Raw genomic sequence first — 24,120 nt, forward strand, 5'->3', positions numbered from 1 at the left:
GTAATCTGAGCTGAAAAACCTTGTGCTTGAAGGTCCCGAAAGGGTGGGGTGGTTAGAGATGGGATGGGATGGGGAATGGAAGCAAGAGGGAGAGGATCCTGGAGGCTACATTTTATCAAGAATTTGCTTGGTCTGGGAGGAAGCAGGTGGGCTTCCAGCACTGGTTCTTTTTTTTTTATGGGGGAGGGTGGAGAGAGGAGGGAGTTGTGATAGGGCATCAGGCCTGCAATATTTTTTACACCCTGCATCTCAGCACTAAATCAGTTATATCCTTTTGAATATAGCTGGTAAAGGCTAAAGTTATAGCCAGATAGCTTTACATCTGATCAGTGATATTCAAAAATAGCTGGTTAGTTTTAAAGTAATCCAGCAATGGTTAACTGGATAACTTCACTCGGGGATATTCAGTGGGGGTTTTCATGCCACTCTTCTTGGTGCCCTTTGCCCTCCTGTAAGTACCTTGTAGTGTTCATACTGCTATTGTTGAGGTCCTTTGCTCCTCTTTAGGTACCTTGTGGTATTCATAGAGAGAGGCTAAATAGATTCGGGCTCTTTAGCTTGGAGAAGAGATAACTGAAAAGGGATTATGATTGAGATTTTAAAAAAATCATGCGTTCAGTGGCATGGGTAAAATAGAGAACAGTTATTTACTTTTTCAAACAACACTAGAACTGGAGGTCACACCATAAAACTAGCGGCTGGTAGATTTAAAACAAATTGTAACAAGTATTTTTTAAACTGAATACACAATCAAATTACAGAACCTGTTGCCAGAGGACATGGTCAAGGCAACTAACATAGCAGAGTTCATAAGAAGATTGGACAAGTTCCTGAAAGAAAAGCCCATAAACAGTTATTAGCCAGACATGGGAAAGCCATTGCTTATCCCTGGGAGTGAAATAGATAAACTATTTGAGATCTGTTGGGTATTTGTGACCCAGACTGGCCACTGTTGGAGGTAGGATTCTGGGCTTAATGGACCTTGGTCCTTTCTTATATTCTTATTTAGCATCTCCAGTATATTTATAATTTAAAAGCATTTTATGTATTTTTCACTTGGGCCTATTTACTAAAGTGCAGTATGTGTACCATAGGAAAACTACTGTGGAATTTAGCACATCTTGTCATAGTTTTCCACACATTGCCATGATTGAGAACTTCATGCATACCTGGCCACAACGGTGTGGGATGGCAGTCCTCCCATCCTAGGATCCTGTGGTTGCCTTCTTCTAATGGGATCACAAGGCCAACTAAAATACCCCCAAACCCTTTGTCCAAAAATCCCTGGGTGCCTAGAAGTCCCCTGCACCCTCACTTGGGCCCTTCATTTAGTGAAAATAACTATCCTCTGATTAAGCTCTGCTCCCATTAGGAAAGCCCTGTACCCAATAAGCAAACCCATCCCTTACCCACTGGATCCCTCTAATTTTACTATTCAATCCCTGGAGGTCTTATGGGGGCAGATTCAATACTCAAATCACCCCCACCTTGCCAGCACCATATTCCAAAATGATGTCAGATTCAGTGCCATTTTTAAAGATAGCTCTGGAGGGGCATGTTTTGCAGCTCATTTGCATACATGTGTTGCACCGGGTTTGAGTGAACAGAAATAATGTGCAAAATCTGCAAGTTCCACATTCCTGCAGTAGTGTGTTGTACTGTGTGGTAAATGCTGTTTATTGTGTGCAAACATGCAAACATAGTTTAAGAAATAGGGTCCTTAGGCCCTTATTCACAACTGACATTTTCACATTTTGTGCCTTTGCAAAACATCTTTAGTGAATAATGGTATTAAATCCTGGGGAGTTACACAACTGGAAAAACATTTAAAAATCTTCTATATAAGGGAATATGAGAGTTGATGTATGGGTAAGTATTTTATTGTCCATGGTCCTCCTTCTCTATTCTAGATTTGCAGGTCATTATTGAGGAAAAAGTCATATTGCAAAGTCATGTACACAGGGGTAACTCTAGAAGGATGCATAAAGGGGATCTATTCAGCTCTTCAGAGATATGCACGCTACCTATGCTTCAATTCTTTTATTCAGGTTTGGATTTTTTTGTAATCGATCAGTGAATGTCTTTCTGCCAGAGTTTTTAGCTAATTCCCAAACCTGGATGAATTCAGCTTAAACGAAAATGTTCCACATCTAAATAAAAATACGCATTATTATAAAAAATTGTTTTTTCCATAGGCTTCAATCAAAGTCTAGAACTCCAAAACACCAGGCGCAAACAAAAGTACACCGGATTTCAATAGATACGCGCGTAGCCGCTGAAATCCGGGGTCGGCACGCGTAAGGCTGCCCAAAATCGGCAGCCGGCGCGTGTCGAGCCTCGCAGCCAAACTCGGAGGGTACTTTCCTTCCACCCCCCCACACCTTCCCCTCCCTTCCCCAACCTAACCCATCCCCCCGGCCCTATCTAAACCCCCCCTACCTTTATTGAACAAGTTACGCCTGACCGAGGCAGACATAACTTGCGCGTGCCGGGCCGGCTGCCGGCGCACCATGGTCCAGTCCGGAGGCCACAGCCACGCCCCTGGAATGCCCCTGATGCTGCGCCGCCGCGACTCGCCCCCGACATGCTCCCCCAGGAAAGCCCCAGGACTTATGCGCGTCCTGGGGCTTTGCGCGCCGGCAGCCTATGCAAGATAGGCTCGGCACGTGCAAGGGGGTTTTGGGGTAGGTTTTCGGGGGTTAAGCACGTAACCTAAGCACGTAATCCTTTGAAAATCTACCCCATAGTCTATAGCATGCAGACACTAGATACAAATTAATAAAGCATCTCTCTCTCTCGCTCTCTCTACTTTGCTAGGAAAGAAAGAAGGGACCCAACAGCATTAGACTACTCAAATAATTTTTGAAACATAGAAACATGAATGCAGAAAAAGATCATAAGGCCCATTTAGTCTGCCCATCTAACCAATTAATTTAGCTTTAGAATTCCAGTCATTCCCTAAGAGATGCCCATGTATTTATACCATGCTTTCTTGAATTCAGATACTGTTTTTGTCTCCAACACCTCCACTGGGAGGCTGTTCCACATATAATCACCACCCTCTCTGTAAAGAAATATTTCCTAAGTCCAGTGTCTGCTCCCTTTCACCCTCATCCCATAATCTCATGTTCTAGAGCCTCCTTTAGGTTAATTGAGCCTCGCCTCCAGTCCATGGAAACCTTGGAGATATTTAAATGTCTTTATCATATCTCCCCTATCTCACCTTTCCTTTAGGGTATACATGTTTAGCTCTTTCAGTCTATCACCATATGCTTTAGCACAGGGGTCAGGAACCTTTTTGGCTGAAAGAGCCATGAACGCCACATATTTTAAAATGTAATTCCGTGAGAGCCATACTAACTACAACCCCCCACCCTCCTGACTCCCCCAAGACCTACCAAATTAATTTACTACAACCCCCTACTCTCCTGACACTCCCAGGACCTGCCAAATTAATTTACTATAATCCCCATCCTCCTACCCCCCCCCCCCCCCAAGACCTGCCAAAAGTCCCTGGTGATCCAGCGGGGGTCTAGGGCTCACAGACAAATCTTTAATAAAAAAGTAAAAATCTAACAAAACCCCCCACCCTCCTGACGCCCCCAAGACCTCCAAAATTAATTTACTACAATCCTCACCCTCCTGACCCCCCCAAGACCTTCCAAAAGTCCCTGGTGGTCCAGTGGGGGTCCGGGAGCGATCTTCTGGACTTGGGCTGTCGGCTGCCAGTAGTCAAAATGGCGCAGACGGCCCTTTGCCCTCACTATGTCACTGGGGTCGACCAATGGCGGCGGTAGCCCCTGTGACATAGTAAGGGCAAAGGGCCATCGCCGCCATTTTGATTACTGGCAGCCGACGGCTCTTTGCCCTTACTATGTCACAGGGGCTACCGCCGCCATTGGTCGACCCCAGTGACATAGTGAGGGCAAAGGGCCGTCAGCGCCATTTTGACTACTGGCAGCCGACAGCCCAAATCCAGGAGATCACTCCCGGACCGCTCCTGGACCCCCGCTGGACCACTAGGGACTTTTGACAGGTCTTGGGGGGGTCAGGAGGGTGGGGGATTTTGTTAGATTTTTACTTTTTTATTAAAGATTTGTCTGCGAGCCAGATGCAGCCATCAAAAGAGCCATATCTGGCTTCCGAGCCATAGGTTCCTGACCCCTGCTTTAGCATGAAGACCACTGACCATTTTAGTAGCTACACTCTTTATCAACTCCAAATGGTTTATAACCTTTTGAAGGGCTAGTCACCAGAACTGTACATAGTATTCGTTATTTGTTAACATTTTTGTTATTCTTGTTTATCAGTCTCTTTATATTTTACCAGAGGAGACATGTAGAACAGAGTGACACCTGAGGCATTGTGGAATAATTTTTTTTAGAGGAGATTCAGTAAAAATTTGGCTTGTTTTAGGGCTCTGGGGCCCTTCTTTTCCTTTGAAAGAAAACAGGGATTAGGGGCCTCACAGAGAGGAGAAACTTTAAGTCTGTGTCTTCTTTCAGTCCTGCAAGATTGTTTATGAGTCCCGCAAGATTGTTTATGAGAATAGGGTAGAATGGTGAAAATGACTAATGTTTGAGGTTTATAGCCTTCTAAAGGGTAGTACACTAATATAGTATGTCAACCGCTTACGCAAAGCTGCCCTCCTATTTCTCATAACTATGCAATGTGTAGTTTTTGAATTGTTGCTTATTGAAAAAACGGTATTAATCATTTAACCTTCTGTATGCACTCTTTGTAAACATCTCTATGCTTTCCAGTACATAAAGCTTGCTTTGTAAGTCTCATTTCTTTAGTGAAAATCATCAAACAGGGGATTGTCTCATGACTCTCTGACATCCTCTGTCACTAATAGATTCTGGGTCTTGGATGTTTAATTGCAGGCTCTTGTCTGCAATGTAATTAAAGCCCAAACTGACCCTTTGCTCTGTAGGATGACAAGAGCTTTGATTGTCAGGGGTCAAAGATTGGTCATTATCTCCTGGAGAGCTGGCAGTGGTCTCATAAATGATTTTGTTCAGGTCTTATAAAACCCAGGACAATCTCTGCAGCTATGTCTAGACATCTCTGTTTATAAGAGTTTTAACTGTCTTGAGAATCACCAGTTTCAGAACTATTCATAAGAATTTCTTTCATTTTTTAAAGAATAAATGCTTGAAAATTTTAAAAGATGAAAAAAATGTTTTGTGTACAGAATATCATTTTATTTGAGGTTGGTTCTTTAGCGTATAGCAAGGGCTGCAACTTTAAATGACAATTCTGATGTCCTTTGTTGAAAATAAAGAGATTTAAATATTACATACAACATTTAATTTACTTGTATATTCAGGAAACATTATACTTACCCCATTTTGCGTTGAAGCATCTTAGCTCTAAAACAATTAGTCACAAATGTATCATTAGTTCAATAAAATGGTATTACCTAACTTTAATTTTTATATATCTAAGTGGACTAATATAGCAACCACAATACTTCATTTTGTGACTATAACAAATTACTTGTCTGGTATGTAAGTGCTGGATCTGTTACGCTTGGGCTCCGGTCAGGAGTCGTGAACACCACCCAGCAGGGTGGCTCCAGGTGGAGAGAGACAGGAAAGGCTATAAACAGTGTCTGGGTCCAGGCTGGGTCAGGGCAGGCGGCAAGTAACAGTGTCTGGGTCCAGGCTGGGTCAGGGCAGGCGGCTAGTAGCAGTGTCTGGGTCCAGGCTGGGTCAGGGCAGGCGGCAAGTAGCAGTGTCTGGGTCCAGGCTGGGTCAGGGCAAGGCAGGTCAGAAGGCCCGTAGGCCACACACACACACAGAAGGCCCGTAGGCCACACACCGTAAGCAGGGCAAGGCAGGTCAGAAGGCCCGTAGGCCACACACACACAGAAGGCCCGTAGACCACACTCAGTAAGCAGGGCAAGGCAGGTCAGAAGGCCCGTAGGCCACACACACACAGAAGGCCCGTAGGCCACACACAGTAAGCAGGGCAAGGCAGATCAGAAGGCCCGTAGGCCACACACACACAGAAGGCCCGTAGGCCACACACAGTAAGCAGGGCAAGGCAGATCAGAAGGCCCGTAGGCCACACACACACAGAAGGCCCGTAGGCCACACACAGTAAGCAGGGCAAGGCAGATCAGAAGGCCCGTAGGCCACACACACACAGAAGGCCTGTAGGCCACGCAAGGCAAGGCAAGGCAAGGAATAAGGCCCGAAGGCCACGCAAGGCAAGGCAAGGCAAGGCAAGGCAAGGAATAAGGCCCGAAGGCCACGCAAGGCAAGGCAAGACAAGGCAAGGAATAAGGCCCAAAGGCCACGCAAGGCAAGGCAAGGAATAAGGCCCGAAGGCCGCGCAAGGCAAGGCAAGGAATAAGGCCCGAAGGCCGCGCAAGGCAAGGCAAGGCAAGGAATAAGGCCCGAAGGCCGCGCAAGGCAAGGGAAGGTCCAGGGACCAAATGCACAGCAAGCAAGGAAGGCTAGAGCAGGGAGCCCAGGCGAGCTTGATGCCGAAGCACTGAGGGAACTGTCAGGCAGGGTTATAAGGGACAGTCCAGAACATAGAGAGGAGAAGGGAGATGGACTGGGCCTGTCAGGAGAGCCAGCACTAGAGGGACCCCTGGTGGTGAGGCGGTTGCACAGCAGCCAAAGCCGTAACAGGATCTTTCCCCGTTGATTTATACATTTTACAATGTTAAACACAAGAATACTTGTACAAGAAAAAAAAAAAGAGAAATATGCCATATCATAATAATTAACAACATATGACATAAAGAGAACAAAAGTAAATATTTCCACACATTTCTCAAGGTGTTTATAAGAAAAAGGGGGAGACCAAGAGAAGAAAAGAGTGATTGGAAACAGGCTGCTGGGCTTGATGGACCCTTGGTCTGACTCAGTATGGCAATTTCTTATGTTCTTATATGTAACACTTGAAATGAGTAAAAGGAAATGGAAAAGCATACCAAAACATCAACATTTCTAAATTGCCATACCATCTTAAAGAGCTTCTTGGGCATGCAAATCCAAGAACAATCTCAGTTGAGAAAGTTCGAAATATAGATAATTAACATTAAGATGTCTCACATAACTTTTACATGGATATCTCAAAGTAAACTGTGCACCTAATGACAGAACCTCAGATCACATGGAGAGAGATTTCCTCCTGAGATCTTGGGTTATTCTAGTTATATCAGGATATATCCATATCTTCTAACCATATAATTGCAATGACCTGTTACGAAAGAAAAATCTGAGAACCGTATTTCTAGCATTCAAAAAAGCAAAAGAAACCAATAAAATTCCCCTTTTAAATGTAAGGGTTTCTTGTGATGATGATTCAAGAAAATCCATTAAGTTCAAAGAAGAATCTTGTTCTTGCTCTTGACAAATACCCTACTGTGGCAAATAATACGCTTTGGTAATAACAGGTATTGCCTCCTGGGAAATCTTAAGATCTTGTGAAATATAGTTCTTGAAAAATTCCAGTGGTGAAACCAATTTAGTAACTGGAAAATTAAGAACTCTCAAATTCAAACTTCTCATGGCATTTTCAATGTTCTCTAATTTCTTACAGTAGATTAAATCAGACTGAACCAAACCATTTTGTACCTTCTGAACTGCAGACACTCGTGACTCCAAAATATCAATTTTTCCCCCATGTAAGGAGACCAATTTATCAGTAGCTGACACATGCTGGATGGTGTCCAAAGAAATTTTAGTTAAAGATGCAATAGAAGCTTCTAAAGAAGCATTCCAAAACAGCATCCAGTGTAATGACTGGGAGTTTAATTAAAGTTGCTTTTGGAGTCAAATATATCCTGGTATCCATGTCACTTTCTCTTGATAAAAAGTTGTTAACAGCCGAATCCCCTCCAAATACCAATGGTTAAGTCTGCATAGAGGGAGTATTGGGTATGATTCCCTGAACAGGGGTGGAAAAAACGCCTTCATCTAACCCCTCTGATGAAGCCACAAAACTGAAGTCTGCAGCTACCACTGTAGCAGTGCCTCGGGGCACTGGAATCACCCGATCGAGTGTGTTGCTTTCCAGCTTCGGCTCTGCTTCCACGGGTGGCTTGGTGAAGGGGGAAGAAAGCATGGTAGGAGTGCCGGGACTCGAAGATATTTCTTCTGCCCATGACGTTGGCGTTCACTTCCCTTCAGCGTCCATAAGGGCTATGTCCAGTGTAATTACAGATGTTGGGGTGAAGAAGCCCTCAATCCAAGGCTGAAGTTAGCCGATCAAGGGAGAAGCCTGAACAGATTCCCTCAATTTGGCTTTCCTCTTGGTATGTGGCATTTTAGGAAAAGAAAGGGAAAGCAGAAAATGGAGAGAGCTCAACCCAGCTTCTCAGATTTCAACCATCTTGGTACCCCCGGTTATATATTTCAATGAGTGTACTGTATGTATGAAGTGATATTGGGATTGAAATGTAGGCTGGAGGGCTGGCCTAATGGATCAGATGTTAAGTGCTTTGTACTCCATGCAGAAGGCTTCCACTCAGTTTCTGAGTCAGGTTTGCTCCTGGATCAGCTGGGGCTGCGGATGCTACAGATGCAGCATTCATAGTCTCTTGAGTCATGGTCATTGTTTAAGGGTTACACCTAGTGGTCAGATTCAGAACCTATAATTGCAGGGTGCTGGAGGAGCCTTGGTGCATGACACCCCCCCCCCCCACCCCCAGTCTAGGACCATCACTGCAATGACGTGACTAGGTGTGTTGGGTGAAGGGGATATTAAACAGGCAAAAAATCTCTGGGTACTTGCGAATGAAGGCTCATGGCACCAGATCCTTTCTCTGGCTACAACTGAGCTGGAAGTACAAGAGAGCAGGAGAAAACTGCCCAATTCAAATAAAAAAGAAATATAAGGAGATGTTTTGGGCTTTTTGCCCCAAGGTTATGCTGATATCATAGAATCATGGAATCAAAGAATACATATAAGAATCATATGTCCCATCCAGTCTGGGCAATTTTAATCCTGGTGCAATGTCATAGACACAAAAAAAAAAATAAAAAAAAAATATATATATATATGTGTGTGTGTGTGTGCATATGTATGTGGTGAAAATACATTTATCGAGCATTTTCCTATTTTCTCATATTTTTATTGTGAAAAGAGAAGGGGTGGTGGAATGATAGACTACTCATATCATAAACTGTGTAACACAGAAAGGAATCCCCTGCTGGCTTTTGGTGACCTTTAGCCAATCACTGTATTCCCATCATCTACCCAACAGAATCTTTTATTTGTAATTATGTTTTAAAACTACTGGAACATTCCTAATAATCTGCCTATGGAATACATATATAAATATTTTTTTTCTCAGCAATATCCCTGCCTATAATATCTGTTGCACTGGAGGTGGACCCATGGCCTGGTGCAGGATTGGTACGACCCTCTGGTCGGACCCAGAGAGCGCCTGCCACCATAAGGCAGAGCACACTAGGAGACAGAGGCTAGCTGGAGCTTCACCAATAACAGTCCGGGGTTTCCGAAGGTTGAACCCTGGGGTACCTGGACCACCTGGACTTAGGTGGGCCTCTGGTCATCTCCTGGATAAGTATCGGAGAGGTGTGCCCACCATGAGCAAGGGTGCACAGCTGATGTGCAGCAAGTGGACAAGACCAGAAATGGAAGCTCCGGAGACCTTGGGAAGGCAACAGTTCAGAGAGGTTCTCCGGATAAGGCAGGCAGAGCCTGCAGGTCCATCCACGTGGAAGCCGCGATTGTTATCGAAGTGTGAAGGCCCGAAGGTCATCGGGAGCTGGAAGAGAGTGTCCAAGTGAAGCGCAAGGGTCAATGCCAGAATATCAGTCCAAGAGAGGTCAGCCAAAGCAGTGGTCAATACCAGAGTCCGTCCGTGCGTAGTCGTGGCAAGCGAGGGTCGGTTCCAGGTGGCAAACAGAAGAATGGTCAGGCAGGCAGTGGTCAGTTCCAGGCGGCAGGAAGAAGAATGGTCAGGAAGGCAGTGGTCAATTCCAGGTGGCAGGCAGAAGATCAGGCAGGCAAGGGTCAGTACCAAGAAGTCAGTCCGAATAGGTACTACCTGAGAAGAACACAGAAGCAGGAGACACTGGAACAGAAGACGCTGGAACAGGAGACACTTGGAACATGAGGCCAAACTCACTACACAAGGCTATGTCAACCCGATTGCCAAGGCAGGGATCAAGGGTTTGAGCCCTGCCTTATATATAGAAGGCTGATGACATCATCGGGGCGCACCTCCCAGAGGCCTCCCACATTGGGCCCTTTAAGAATAGTGAAGGCGGCTGCACACATGCCTGGGGGTGGGGCCAAGCCGGCCGAGGACACAGAGCCCCGTTGGGAGCTGTGCTGTGAGGCCTGTAGCGATGGGGACACTGAGGGAGGCTGCAGTGAGCAACAGGGACGCTGGGGGTTAGTGGCAGCGGGTAAGCCTGCGCTAGTAGAAGGTAATGCCAGGTGAGCAAGCCCGGTCGCGGCACCCACGCAGCCAGGACGTACAACAGTACCCCCCCTTCTAGGCCTCCCCCTTATTGGCTTAGGTTTCTCTGGATGGTCCCTGTGGAGGTTCTGGAGCAAGGTCTTGTTGTAGATATGATGAGAGGGTTCCAAGGAGTTCTCCTCCAGGCCGAAACCCTCCTATGACAGGAGGTACTCCCAATAGCCTCTATGGCGCCAGACATCTAAAACTTCTTTTACCTGTAGGGTGTCTTTGGGCTCAGCAGCAAGTTGTGAAGGCGAAGGAGGTTTTCGAGAAGACCAGGACAAGATCAATGGTTTCAATAGTGACACGTGGAATGTGTTGTGGATTCCTAGAGAGGCAGGGAGTTTTAACTGATAGGTGACTGCACCAATGCGTCGAAGAATTGGAAAAGGCCCTATAAATCTGGGGGCTAGTCGTTGAGATGGTAGATGTAAGTGAATGTGCTTTGTACTAAATCAGACTTTCTGACCTGGTCTAAAGAGTGGTGCAGCTCTGTGGTGGACATTGGTAAAACACTTATCTCTTTCGGCTGCTTGGTTGAGTTTCTCCTTTAATTGGATCCAAAGTCTACGTATCGTCTACGCTGTAGACTGAGCTGCCAGTGAAGATACAGTGAGTGAAACTGGTAGCCAGTGGTAGCCACTGGTAGCCAGTGGTGGTTGGTGGCCAAAGACTACTGTAAATGGTGAGACATCCATGGCAGAGGTGATGTGAGTGTTGTGGGATAAAGTTAAGTTTAGTGTAAGTGAAGTTAAGTTTAGTGTAATATTAAACTTCTTACAAAGGGATCTCCAATATTTGGCAGCAAATTGAGGGCCTTGGTAACAGACGATTTCTTTTGGGATTCCATGCAGGCGAAAGATATGGGTCAAGAAGTGTTTAGCTAGTTCTGGAGCTGAAGGAAGGCCAGGCAGAGGGACAAAGTGGGCCATCGTTGAGAAATGATCAATGATCACTCAGATGACAGTATTACCCTTGGAAGTCCACATAGTTGTGGGAGTCCTTTAAAATGGTAGGCCACCAATAATGCCTTCGAAGCATCTCGAGAGTCCGGGCTCATCCGGGGTGATCCACTAGCTTAGAGTTGTGTGCCCAATGGAGCACGTGCTCACAGAGAAGAAGGGGTACCACCATCTTTCCGGCTGGTACCGTGGTGGTTACGGCATTGGATATGCAGGTGGGGTCTATGATGTGCCTAGGGGTCTCGGGTGTATCCTCCGGCTCAGCAGAGTGAGAAAGTGCGTCTGCTCGAAGGTTTTTAGTTGCTGGGCGATAGCGGAGTTCGAAGTTGAAGTGTTCAATAAACAGAGCCCAGTGGGCTTGTCCGGGATTAAGTAATTGAGCCTCCTTTAAGTGCTCTAGGTTCTTATGGTCAGTAAATATGGTGAACATGTGTTGTGCCCCTTCCAACCACGGACACCATTCCTGGAGGGCAAGCTTCACTGCTAGGAGTTCCCGATCCCCTATAGTGTAATTTTGTTCAGTGGAGGAGAATTTGTGTGAGTAGAAGGAATATGGTACTAAGGTTCCTTTAGTGGAGTATTGACTTAGAACCGCTCCTGCTCCGATGGTGGAAGCGTCAACTTTGACAATGAATGGCCGGTTAGGATCCGGATGGCGTAGACATGGGCCGGAATAGAAGGCTTCTTTCAAGGCATGGAATGCTGACTGGGTCTTAGGACTCCACACTCGGAGGTCACATCCCTTCCTAGTCATGGCAGTGAGTGGAACGGCTAGAGAGGAGTAGTTAGCGATAAAGTTTCAATAGTAGTTTGCAAACCAAAGGAATCTTTGTAGGGCACGGCGACCCACTGGTTGTAGCCAGTCTCTGATACCCTGGAGTTTATCAGGGTCCATGGTGAAGCCACAGTTGGAAATGATGTATCCTAAAAATGGGAGGCTGGGTCTCTGAGGCGTTTCTGAGGTGTTGGAGGACTGTTTGGAAGTGTGCACGATGGGACTTTAGGTCTTTGGAGAATATTAGTATATCATCTAGATATACTACAATAAAGGAGTACAAAGGTCCCGAAAGATCTCATTCATTAAGCGTTTCAACACTGCTTGGGCACTGCAGAGCCCAAAGGGCAGGCAGTGGTCAGTTCCAGGCGGCAGGCAGAAGAATGGTCAGGCAGGCAGGGGTTAATAACAAGAATTCAGTCTGAATAGGTACTACCTGAGAAGGACACGGAAGCAGGAGTCACTGGAACAGGAGACACTGGAACAGGAGTCACTAGAACAGGAGATACTTGGAACATGAAGGCAAACTCACTACACAAGGCTGTATCGACCCAATTGCCAAGGCAGGGGCCAAGGGTTTGAGCCCTGCCTTATATATAGAAGGCTGATGACGTCATTGGGGCGTGCCTCTCGGAGGTCTCCCGCACTGGGCCCTTTAAGAATGGTGAGGTTGGCCACGCGCACGCCTAGGGGTGGGGCCAAGCTGGCCGAGGATGAGGAGCCCCAACGGGAGGTCCACTGTGAGGCCTGTAGTGATGGGGATGCCGTGGGAGGCCGCAGTTAGCGACAGGGATACCGGGTGTTAGCAGCAGTGGGTAAGCCTGCGCTAGTAGATGGTAATGCCAGGTGAGCAGGCCCGGTCGTGGCACCCATGCAGCCGGAACGCACAACAATATCACATTCTATAATCAATTATAGCCCCAATAAGGGGCATTTGTTTCACCATGTATGGCTTCTTCAGGGGGTTATTTCTTTTCTTATAAGGGTTAATATAGCTCAGAGAAAATAATATAACACTAAATAGATTAATAATATTTATCTCAATCCCATTCTCTCATTTCCTTTACTTCAAAACCATATTCCATAGATCATCTTCGTACCATCAATGAGCATACCGCATGGAAAAATCCTAGAGATGGTACCTTGGTCGGCTTTATTATTTCCCATATGTTTCACACCACAATTTTTCTTGTTGATAAATTGCTTCCACTTCTCAAAGCACCAACTGAGGTACCATCTCCAGAATTTTGCCATGTGCTCATGGTCAGCCTATTTTATAATATGTGGACATACACTCTGTGATGCAGTGCAGCACTGCCGGGGGCAGGAACAGGCAAGACACCATAAGGCAGCAAGTAATAATAGGACCGGACAGCAGGGGGTGCAGTGGAGGTTAAGAAGAACTACAAATCCCAGGTTCTTAGAACCACCACCTGACCCCTGGGGAGAGCCTGGAGGCGAACAGGTGGCAGAAGCAGGGACTAATGAGTCAGACACAGGTGCTCCTATGGAGCTAGAGGAAGAGGGCGTGCCTGCATGGTGGGACTGGCCAGAAAAAGCCACGGCCAGTGAGCTGGAAGGGGAGGAAATGGAGGTAGGTTCCGGGGGAGAGGAATCGGCTAACTCTCCCATGGATACAGACTAGACAGAAAAGGGGAATGTATACCAAGTACCTGAATGGAAGACAGGGGGAAGTGCTCGGGAAGGCAAGGGGTTTGCTGTTGAACCAAGAGAGGTTTGGGACTTAAAAAGTACCTTTGCTCCAGCACGTGGGTTAGGGAGCAGGAGTGCTGGAGGGCGGGAGCAGGGTCATTTGTTCAGCCCTGTGGTAAAGAATATAAAGGCAACGATTCAGCTGTTTTGCTTTATAAAATGCTTTGAGGAATATCTCTCTCTCTCTGTGTCATCTTTGGGGTTTGGGGACTGCTTCTTCCCTCAACTCCATACCAGGAGAACAACAAGAAGCCCAGCTAAACCAGGGCCTGTGGAGGCAGGAACCCAGGGAGCTCCGGGCCGGTGAAGGACTCCAGGGATATCTGCACGCTGTGAAAGGCCTGTTCCAGAGACAGAGGAACGGCAACCAGGGCAGCCCGGGCGGTGAGCCTTCACAACTCCCATATGTTAAATAATAGCTATGTCCCTGGGCGCGAGCCAGCAAACGCACGCATATGTGACTCCCCTGTGTGCTTGTTTAAAAGATACCATTCCTCTGAAATAACACAAACCAATGCAAAAGAACCCAAACGCCTTGACCCTTACCATACCATACTATATCATAACAGCACTAACTCTCAGCATTCAAACAGCAGGAACGTTATCTATGAAAAGGCAGCAATGCAAATATTACACCTAGCCTTAGAACACAAATACACCTCCTATTCGAAACACAGAAATATGAAAGCAGAGAAAGACTGTATGGCCCATCCAGTCTGCCCATCTGTCCAATTAATTTAGCATAATAAAAGATTATTTTTGAGTCCAAAGGGGTGGTCCATGGGAGTGCCCAGAGGCCATCCTTAGGGAGGAGAGAATACTGTCAGGACCAGTGGGTCTTGAACCACTGGCTGTAGAGGCTACAGGCTAAGGCCCTCCTGGGAGAGCCATGCTGGACAAACAGAACAAGTCAAACTGCTACAAATCCCTACAGAGAAACCACATGCTAGCAGAAATCCAGCACCTCAGTAACACATGCAGAACACAGACAGACCCTTAGCTAACACAGAATAAGGGACTACAAATTAAAAATAGAAACATACAGACAAAATTGAAATGGAAAGCCTGAGAAACCAAACTCTGTGACAGTTGGAATACTGAAAAAAAAAGCAAAATACAAACATTTAAGTGTGGCCGGATCCCGCAGTCTGGCACTAAATGCCCTTACGTCCTACTAGATAGCATACATCTTGAACTTTCCATCCCACTCACCCTCCTCCCACCTAGGAGAGATGGGATTGATTGCTCCTTGCTTTATAATCAGCAATTTTGTAGTTTAAGGGGGTGACTAGAATCAGTTCAGGACAGACACAGAGCAGCAAAGAAGTTTGGTTTTCCCTCCCTTGCGAGACCTCCCAGCCTGATTTGGTTTTTGCTTTTTGAGGGGTGTCTACTCTGTGCACTCCCTGTCAGAGGGTCTTTAGAAGTTTAGTTACTCTTTTTGCTGGAAGCCTGCGGGACTCCCACTCTAGGACTGAAGACCAGTGAGCCCATTCACTCCATGAATGAGGCAAGCACCTGTGATAGGCTTGGCTGTGTGAGGCGCCTTAAGGCTTGACGAATCCCTTTTCTTGGAAGGGTCTGTGTTTAACCCTGCTCTTTTGAAGAAGGTCATCCATGCTAGCTGTAATCAGAGTGCAGGGACTGAAGACCAGTGAGTCCATTCACCTCATGAATGTGGCAAGCACCTATGACAGCAGAACACCAGACTGGGAAGATTTTTGACTAGGAAAGTAATTTCTATTTTGTTGTGAGGAGGATGTTTGAGTATCCCCTTCTCACTGGGAGCCTGGCTGCATCAGCAGTTTCCTGAACCACAGAATCTTTAATTCGAGGAGTCACTTTTTCCCAGAGCAATTAAAGTAATCGAGTGAGGTCATGGAGACCCCATTCGGAACTCCTCCTACATGGGACCAGAACCCAGGGTTTTGAACTGGAAATTGAGGTAAGATTGCTTTTCCTATACTAAAAGGGGACCCCTGACATAGGAATCTCGGGTAAGCCACCTGTTGGCTGTCCTGATTGTGGCCTGACACGACTATGTTTCCCCACTGTACTGGCCAGTCTTGTCTACCAAGCTTTGGATCTTCAGTCTAGCCAGCCCCATCACCTGAGGGCTCAACCTAAGGGGAACGAGGGCTTGTATTGGTGAAGTTCCAATTGGGCCTTTGCTCCTGCCAGCACTGCCTGCTGATGGTGGGGACCTGCAGGGCATTTCCCTGCAGGTTGTGCCAACTCTACCTCAGCCTAAGGGTCCACACCCACAACTGTACGTTTGCAGTTTTCAAAAACAAAAATACAGCAATGTAATTCACAGCTATTCAGTATTGGCCTTTCCTCAGCTTCCATCTCTTCCTCCGGGCCCCTTGTTCTCCCTAGCTTGATGGACTGTCTACCTGGGTAATATCAAGCTAGGTTGAGAGAACATTGCATAAATCTCATCTTTGGCTGAGTTTCCTCCCTCCGAAGGTCATCAAATCTTCACAAGAGAGCACTGTGCTGTTCGTACATCTCACTTTGAATGTCAAAGTAGCCCCTAACCCCTACACTAATACCTAAACCTCACCTCAAGTTACTAGGTAGGCTTCCCATAGAGATATAAATACCTATCTAGTGTGAGAGCATTACAGCCTCTCTCTCTCACTCACTCTCTCAAAACCAGCATAGGCAAAAACATTGCAACAAAGCCCTAACACTAATGAAAAAGCCATGTGATAGGGCTTCACAAAACTCTGAGTCCTACCCCTAACTCCTCTTTTTCAAATTTGCATCACACCATACGTTATGGTGCTATTGTATGTATTAAAGATGCTTAACGCATGAGAAAACACCATAACACTATTTGATAAATGACCCTGTTGGGGAGTAAGAGACTGCTAATTGAAGATAAATTTTTGTTCCTTGCATTGAAGTAACTGAAAAATATTGTTGTCTGGCTGGAGCCAAACATTGAATCACAAAGAACTGCACGTCATCCACTGTATGAGCATAGTCAAGCCAATTTTGCACAAGTGGTGTCTGTAACTTCTTAGTGTGAATGCATCAAATTTTTAATTAGCGTATTCACCTCCTTTTCCTGCTGGTTATTCCTTTCTCTAAATCGTCCAGAATTCTTCTGGCTTTACCTATCGCACTGTCACATTGCTTCACCACCTTTAGATCACAAGACACTATTATCCCAAGGTTCCTCTCCCAATCTGTGCACATTAGCCTTTCACTGCCCATCACATACACCCCAAATGCATGACTTTGCATTACTTGGCATTTAATCTCAAATTTCCAAACACTCTTCAAGCTTTCTTAAATTACTTTTCATTCTTTCTACTCCTTCAAGTGTGTCTACTCTGCTACAAATCTTAGTATCATCTGCAAATAGACAAACTTTATCTTCTATCCTTTGCAATGTTGCTCTCAAAGATATTGAACAGAACCGATCCAAAAACCAATCCTTGTGGCACTCCACTTAGCATTGTTCTCTCTTTAGAATAGATTCTATTTACCATTATACTCTATCTCCTATCAGACAACCAGTTTGAAATCCACTCCTCCATCTTGGTGCCCACTTCCAAGCTTCTCATTTTATTCACAATTCTCCTATTAAATGCTTTGCTAAAATCCAAGTAGATCATATTGAATACTCTTCCTTGATCTAATTCTCTAGTCACCCAATAAAAAATCAATTAGATTTGTCTGATAGGACCTTTCTCTGGTGAATCCATGTTGCTTCGAGTCTAGCAACCCACCGGATTATATATAGTGCACTACCCTTTCTTTCAGCAGAATTTCCATTAATTTTCTCACCATCAAAGCGAGGCTAACAACCAGTCTGTAGTTTCCAGCCTCATCTCTTTTACCACCCTTGTGAAGCAGGATTACCACCGCTCTTCTCCAATCTCACGGCACCACTCCCATTTCCAAGGATCTATCAACAGGTCTCTCAGCAGACCCACCAGCACATCTTTGAGTTTCCTTAGTATCCTGAGAAGTACCTCATCTGGCCATGAGAGGAGACTAGAGCAGAAAGGAGGTTAGTATAGAGAGAGATGACAGCCCAGGAGAGAGCATTGAAGGCACTTCAATTATTAGTAGGATGGTAATAGAGGAGGATCCACTAGAAGACACACTAAAAATGTGATAGGAGAAGTAAGAATAAAACCAAGACAGGCCTGAGTCACAAAATCCAAGTGAGGAAAGAATATTAAGAAGTAGGTGATCAACTGTGTCAAAAGCAGCAGATAGATCAAGGAAATTAAGGATCAAACAAAGGCCTTTGGTTTCAGCCATAAACAAATCATATGAGACTTTGGCAAAGATTGTTTCTGTGGCATATAGAATGTAAAAACAGACTGGCATGGATTTAGAATGGCTTGAGATAAATTAAAGTCAAGACAGCTGATGTGAACAGGATGTCTGAGTAGTTTTGATGTAAAAGGAAGAGGAAGAAGTGATGAATATCTAGCAGGGCAGATAATGTACAGTGGGAGGTGTATGATAACATTTTTCAGGGGAGGTGTGATCATAACATGCTTGAAAGTAGTCAGCATAGTTGCAGTAGAAAGTGATAGATTGATGATGTGAGAGATGGAAGAGGTGACTGCAGGGGAAACAGAGCTGAGTAGCAGGATGGAAATAGGGTCAGAAGAACAAGTAGTGAGTTTGGAGGAGAGAAGATGGTCAATTTACTTCATTGTGATTTCATAAAGAAGGAGAAGGTAGCAGGAGCCAAAGGAAGGGGGAGGAATGAATGGAAGAGAGGAAGGGGAGATAGATGTGATCTGGTTGAGAATTCAAGACTAATTTTGTGAACCTTGTCATGGAAGTAGTCAACCTTAATCTGGGCAGAGAGTAAAGGGAGGGTGGGAGGTGAAAATAGTTTGATGAGGGAACTGAGCGTAGCAAAAAGACAGAGAGGGTTGGAGGCAAGAGAGTTTATCAGATGGACATAGCAGTCTTACTTGGCAAATTAAAATAGCAGACTAGGCGGTGGTGTGAGTGGCGAGAGCTGTGCCCGGGACGCAGAGGAACTAACGTGCCAGAGTCGGAACAGCTGAGCTAGACCTGAGACCTTGCCTGCAGACCCGAGACGCGATCGGAACTCCGCCCCCTGATGTCTCCGACATGAGCGGAAGTCCCACGGCCCATAAAATCGGCCCCGGAGAGATTTTTGCTGCGGTGGTGTGAGTGGCGAGAGCTGTGCCTGGGACGCAGAGGAACTAACGTGCCAGAGTCGGAACAGCTGAGCTAGACCTGAGACCTTGCCTGCAGACCCGAGACGCGATCGGAACTCCGCCCCCTGACGTCTTCGACATGAGCGGAAGTCCCACGGCCCATAAAATCGGCCCCGGAGCGGCGCACCGCCAAGCCGCGCGCCCTAAGGGGCGCGCCGGCTTGTTTCGGCTTAGTCCGGAGAAGGCCGAGAGGGCGGTAGACTCTAGCACTCACAAACCCGCCATAGAGACTGATCCAAACGGCTGCACCTCGTGGTTAGAGTGGAAAGGGTCCTGGCTGCAAGCGGAGTAAATATTTCCTTTAATAACAATGCCTCCCAAAAGGAAGGGGAAAATTAGGGTACACCCTTCTATTCCCCCACCTTCAACTACTACAGCAGTGCAGCAGGAAATTATCCACTTTCTAACCTCTTCAGTATTGGAATCTCCAGGAGTCGAGGAGCCCTTGGGGATTGAGACCGGGAGAGCGATCTCAACCCCGGAGGAGACTACACTGAGTCCAGACCTGAGGCCAGCTCCGACGCAAAGGGTAAGCTCGCAGTTCCAATCCGGAGTATTGAGAGATGGAGTCTCTCCCGGGATAGTAACAGAGTCAACATCTTTTGCCACTGCTGATCAGGTTTTGCTGGCTTCAGCGGCTACACCGGGCGAGCCCTTCAATACGGAGATATCTAGATCCAGATATGAAGAAGGGGCATCTGGGGTAAGTCACCAAAGTAGCGTCCTGTTGTTACAAGGTAGTACCCCTGAAATCAAGCCCCTTAAGATCCCGAGCACCCAGAGGTCGTCACTATGGCCGCATTATGGGATTTGATGGTCGGAGTGGCTACCACTGTAAATAATTTAAGTTTAAAAGTAGAGAGTTTGGCGATACAAAACGCCTCTACCTCTCAGGATTTTCAAAGGAAAGTTGATATGATGTCAGCAAAATTGGATACGCTGGAAGGAAAAGAGCGTGAAAACGCGAAATTTAAAATAGCTGGTGTTAAAGACAAGGAATTTATTGCAAGAAGAGTGGAAGCCCTTGAAAACGCTTCTAGACATTTGAACCTTAGAATCTTAAATTTTCCCCGTGTTTTAGGTGAAACTCCTTATGTTTCCTGGAAGCGATATCTTCAAGAAGTTTTGGGATTTGGTGAGACAGATTGCCCAGTTATTAATAAATGTTATTTCCTAAAAAATTCTGCAAATGCAAATAGAATTAACCTTCAAGAAAATTTAACTCAAATACTAGAAAGTTCATCGCTAGAAGTTTTGGATAGGGGGACCCTATTAGTTTCCTGCATTTCTTTGATGGATGTCCAGTCAATAATGAAAAGCTATTTTAGAAAGTTTCCAACTTTGTTTCTTGCTGAAAATGTAAAAATCTTTCCTGACCTATCCTCTATAACACAGGAGAAACGCAGGGTATTTTTATCCCTGCGTCAAGATACAATTTCTTTAGGTTATTCCTTTAAACTAAATTTCCCTTGTAAATGTGTTATAAGGAAAGGTACAGAAGTAAATATTTTCTTTAATGCTGAACAATTGAAAACTTTCCTGCAATCCAAAACCCCTTTAACCTCATCTCCCATTAATGGTTAAAATTAAGAAAACTGAATGAAGATGTGCAGTTTATTATTGTGTGTTTGATATAGTAATTTCTATGATTACCTCTCCTAGTTTAAGGGATCAGTCTCAATATTATATATTGATTTATGGATTAATAAAGTAAGGGAAATATATAATTGTTATAAGTTGGAAATGTATGGTAGGAAAAAGCTAATTCCCTTCTTTATGAAATTTCCATTTGCAAAAAGTCTTTGTTTTTTGTAATGTTGAAAATGATAAATAAAGAATAAAAAAAAAAATAGCAGACTAGAAGCAGGTCAGCATAAATTTGAAAAGTATGATGCTGGCCTGGGCACAGGATTTTTGCTCTAGATGCTTTTTAGGGTGGACACAGAAACATAGGAAGCACATTCTGGAGGTGAGCCAAGGATAGAGTTCGGTGCATCTTAGAGGACAGGTAAAGGGAGGGGAATGAGTGCCTAAAGCAGAAGAGAGTACAGTAATGTAAGAATCAGTTATTAACTCATTAACTGATTCAGTCAATGCAATGGAGGAGAGGAGAGATGAGATAGCAGTGAAGAAGATACAAGGTTTGATAGCCTGGAGATTCCACAACCCTTATCCACTCTCTCATCCCCTCCTGCTTAGACTATTAAAACTTGCTCCTCACAAATCTCCCAACAAGCTCTTTCTCTCTCCACTACAATCTGTCCTACATTCAGCTGCGAGACTTATCTTTCACCAAAGTCACTACATCCATAGTACAACTCTTCTGAAGTCACTACATTGGGTCCCTATCCATTCCCACATACAGGTCAAGCTTCTTTTACTCACTTACAAGTACCTTCACTCTGCAATTTCACTTATTTCTCTCTATATCTCTCCTCATGCAGTCCGCTTATCATAGAAGTCACTCATATCTATGCCCTTCTCTATCATCAATTCCCAACTCCATGCTTTCCACCTGGCTGCACCATGGGCTTGGAATAGACTTCCTAAGCTGGTGTGTCATGCTCCCTCTCTCACCTTTTTAACTCCCATCTAAAGTCCCACTTTTTTGAGGCTGCTTTTAAATCTTAAGCCTGATTGTCCTTTTTCAGCCTCATTAAATATTTTCTTATTATTTGAAACTCCCCAAGACTCTTTTGCCCTGTATGTTTGTCATAATTAAATTGTAAGCTCTATTTAGAAGGGACTGTTTCTTATGTATTGTTTGTACAGCACTGTGTACGTCAAATAGCACTTCGGAAATATGTAGTAGTAGTATTTGTGACTGGGAAAGGGTGGTTAAGTATGAAAGTCTGAGAGGGGAAAAAAATATAAGGTGGAGAAGTTTGAGAAAGGATAAGGTTAAGACAGTGACCATGTTTGCTGATTAGGGGTGGTAAAGCCCAGTTGAAGGTCAAATGAGGAGATTTGAGGCATAAGAGTTAGAGGAGTTATTGGCATGGAGAACCTATCTTCCAGCTGCAGAAGAAAGCCAGGGAAAAGAAGAAGTTCATCTTTGAAATCAAACCCCTAGCTCCTTCCTTCAAGCATCTCCCACCCTCATGTCAGCAGCAAGCTACCATGGAGCAAATGGGTTCTTCATCAGTGTCTAGGGGTAAGAGGCAGGCAGGATTGACATGGTGCATCAGGGAAATGATTGCCTTGGATCCCCAGTCTTTGCAGGTAGTGAAGAACAGGGGATTTAAGCAGCTGCTACACATCATAGCCCTCAACTACAAAGTGCCCTCCCAGACAACATTCAGTAAGCAGGTGATCCCCTGCCTGGACAGTCAATGCCATACTTGTATGCAGGTACAGCTGGCCAAGAGAGAAGGGAGTACCATCTATTTAATGAGAGCAATCTGGACCAGTCAGAATGATACACATGTCTGCCTCTCTCAAATGGCACACTCGTGGAAGCTGTCTGAAGGAATAGCAGGCAGCATATCTAGCAGAAGTGGATTAGAAGGGTACAGATGGGCTGTGCTGCACACCCAGGTGATAGACCAAAGGCATACCACAAGATATATCTTAGTGGCAATAAGTAGGATGATGGAAGGCTAGAAGCTAAGTTGGAGACACAGGACTGTTGTTTCTGAATTTTGTGTTACAAAAGGTGATGCCAACATGAAGAAAGCAATAGAAGATGGAGGCTATTAGAGGATACAGTTCTTTCTACACTTGCTTTACCTGGCAGTAAGGGATAATCTGGGACTTTGGGCCAAGAATAGCTCAGTCCTGAAGGAAATGATAGGCAGGTATAGGAAAATAGTAGGGCATTTTCACTGGAGCATGAAGGGTGGGCAGCAGCTCCATGAATATACATGTAGGGGTGCCTCTGTACAGGCTTATTCAAGATGTAGGCACCAGGTAGAATTCCATTTAACTGATGCTGCACAGATTAGTGGAACAACATACAACCCTTCATGACTTTTCTCTGGAAACTGAGATAGGTTTGAATTGCCCACGGGGCATCACGATTGGTTACACATGATGCCGATGGTACAAATCCTGAAGCCCTTCAAGGATGCCATAGAGGATTTAAGTTCCACAAGAATCCCTCTGGGTGAGGTCATAATCATAGTCAATATCCTGGAGGAGACATTAGAGGGTTTCCAGTAGGAACAGGGCCTGAAATCAGAGGTGTTGCAATTTGTGGACTATTTGCAGCTGCACCTGGAAAATAGACTCAAACCCCTTACCTGCCAGGATCCTTACATGCTTGCCAGACTTTGTGACCAAGGGTGGAAAGGAGTGTTGCCCTTTTGTCAAACAGTTTCATTATCTTGAAGGCCAGATTGCAGAAATGAGGATGCCAGAGGCAGCAAGCAGTGAGGATGAAGTGGAATAAAGATTGGGCACCTCACACAATACTGTCAACATGAGCAGTCCCCATCGGCTACCAATTCTTTCCCCAATGTCATCCACTTCCCTGCCTATGGCCACTGCAGCACAGGCTCTCCTGATAAAAATCATAACCACAGCAGATGGCAGCTGAGAACATCATTCCCTTATCCCACAGAAATTTCTGTCACTTGCTATCTCTTGGAGCCAATTAAGGTCATGAACACTGACCCGTTGGCCTCCTGGGCACACAAAGCTGTGATCTGACCAAAGTTACCCAAAGTGGCCCAGGATTTCCTTACCTACCCATCAGCCAATATGCTTAATGAAAGGGCGGGGGACATCATGAGACCACATCGTTTCCAGAGCTGGTGGAAACGTTGGTCTTCCTTTAAATAAAACTCTCTCTGCTGGATTTTCCTAAAGTTCCATGCAAAAATGGCAGGAGCACAGAGCAAATAGCTACAGTGAACCACTGCCTACACTTTTTGCCCTCAATACCTTGTTGCATTTTTGCCAATTGCCATTCTTTCTCATGCTGCCTGGCTTGCCCCTCAGTGTTTTGCTGTATTGTACTAACACTGTTACTGCTTGACTTGC

This window comes from Rhinatrema bivittatum, chromosome 5, assembly GCF_901001135.1.
Source record: "Rhinatrema bivittatum chromosome 5, aRhiBiv1.1, whole genome shotgun sequence".
NCBI classification, from domain to species: Eukaryota; Metazoa; Chordata; class Amphibia; order Gymnophiona; family Rhinatrematidae; genus Rhinatrema; species Rhinatrema bivittatum.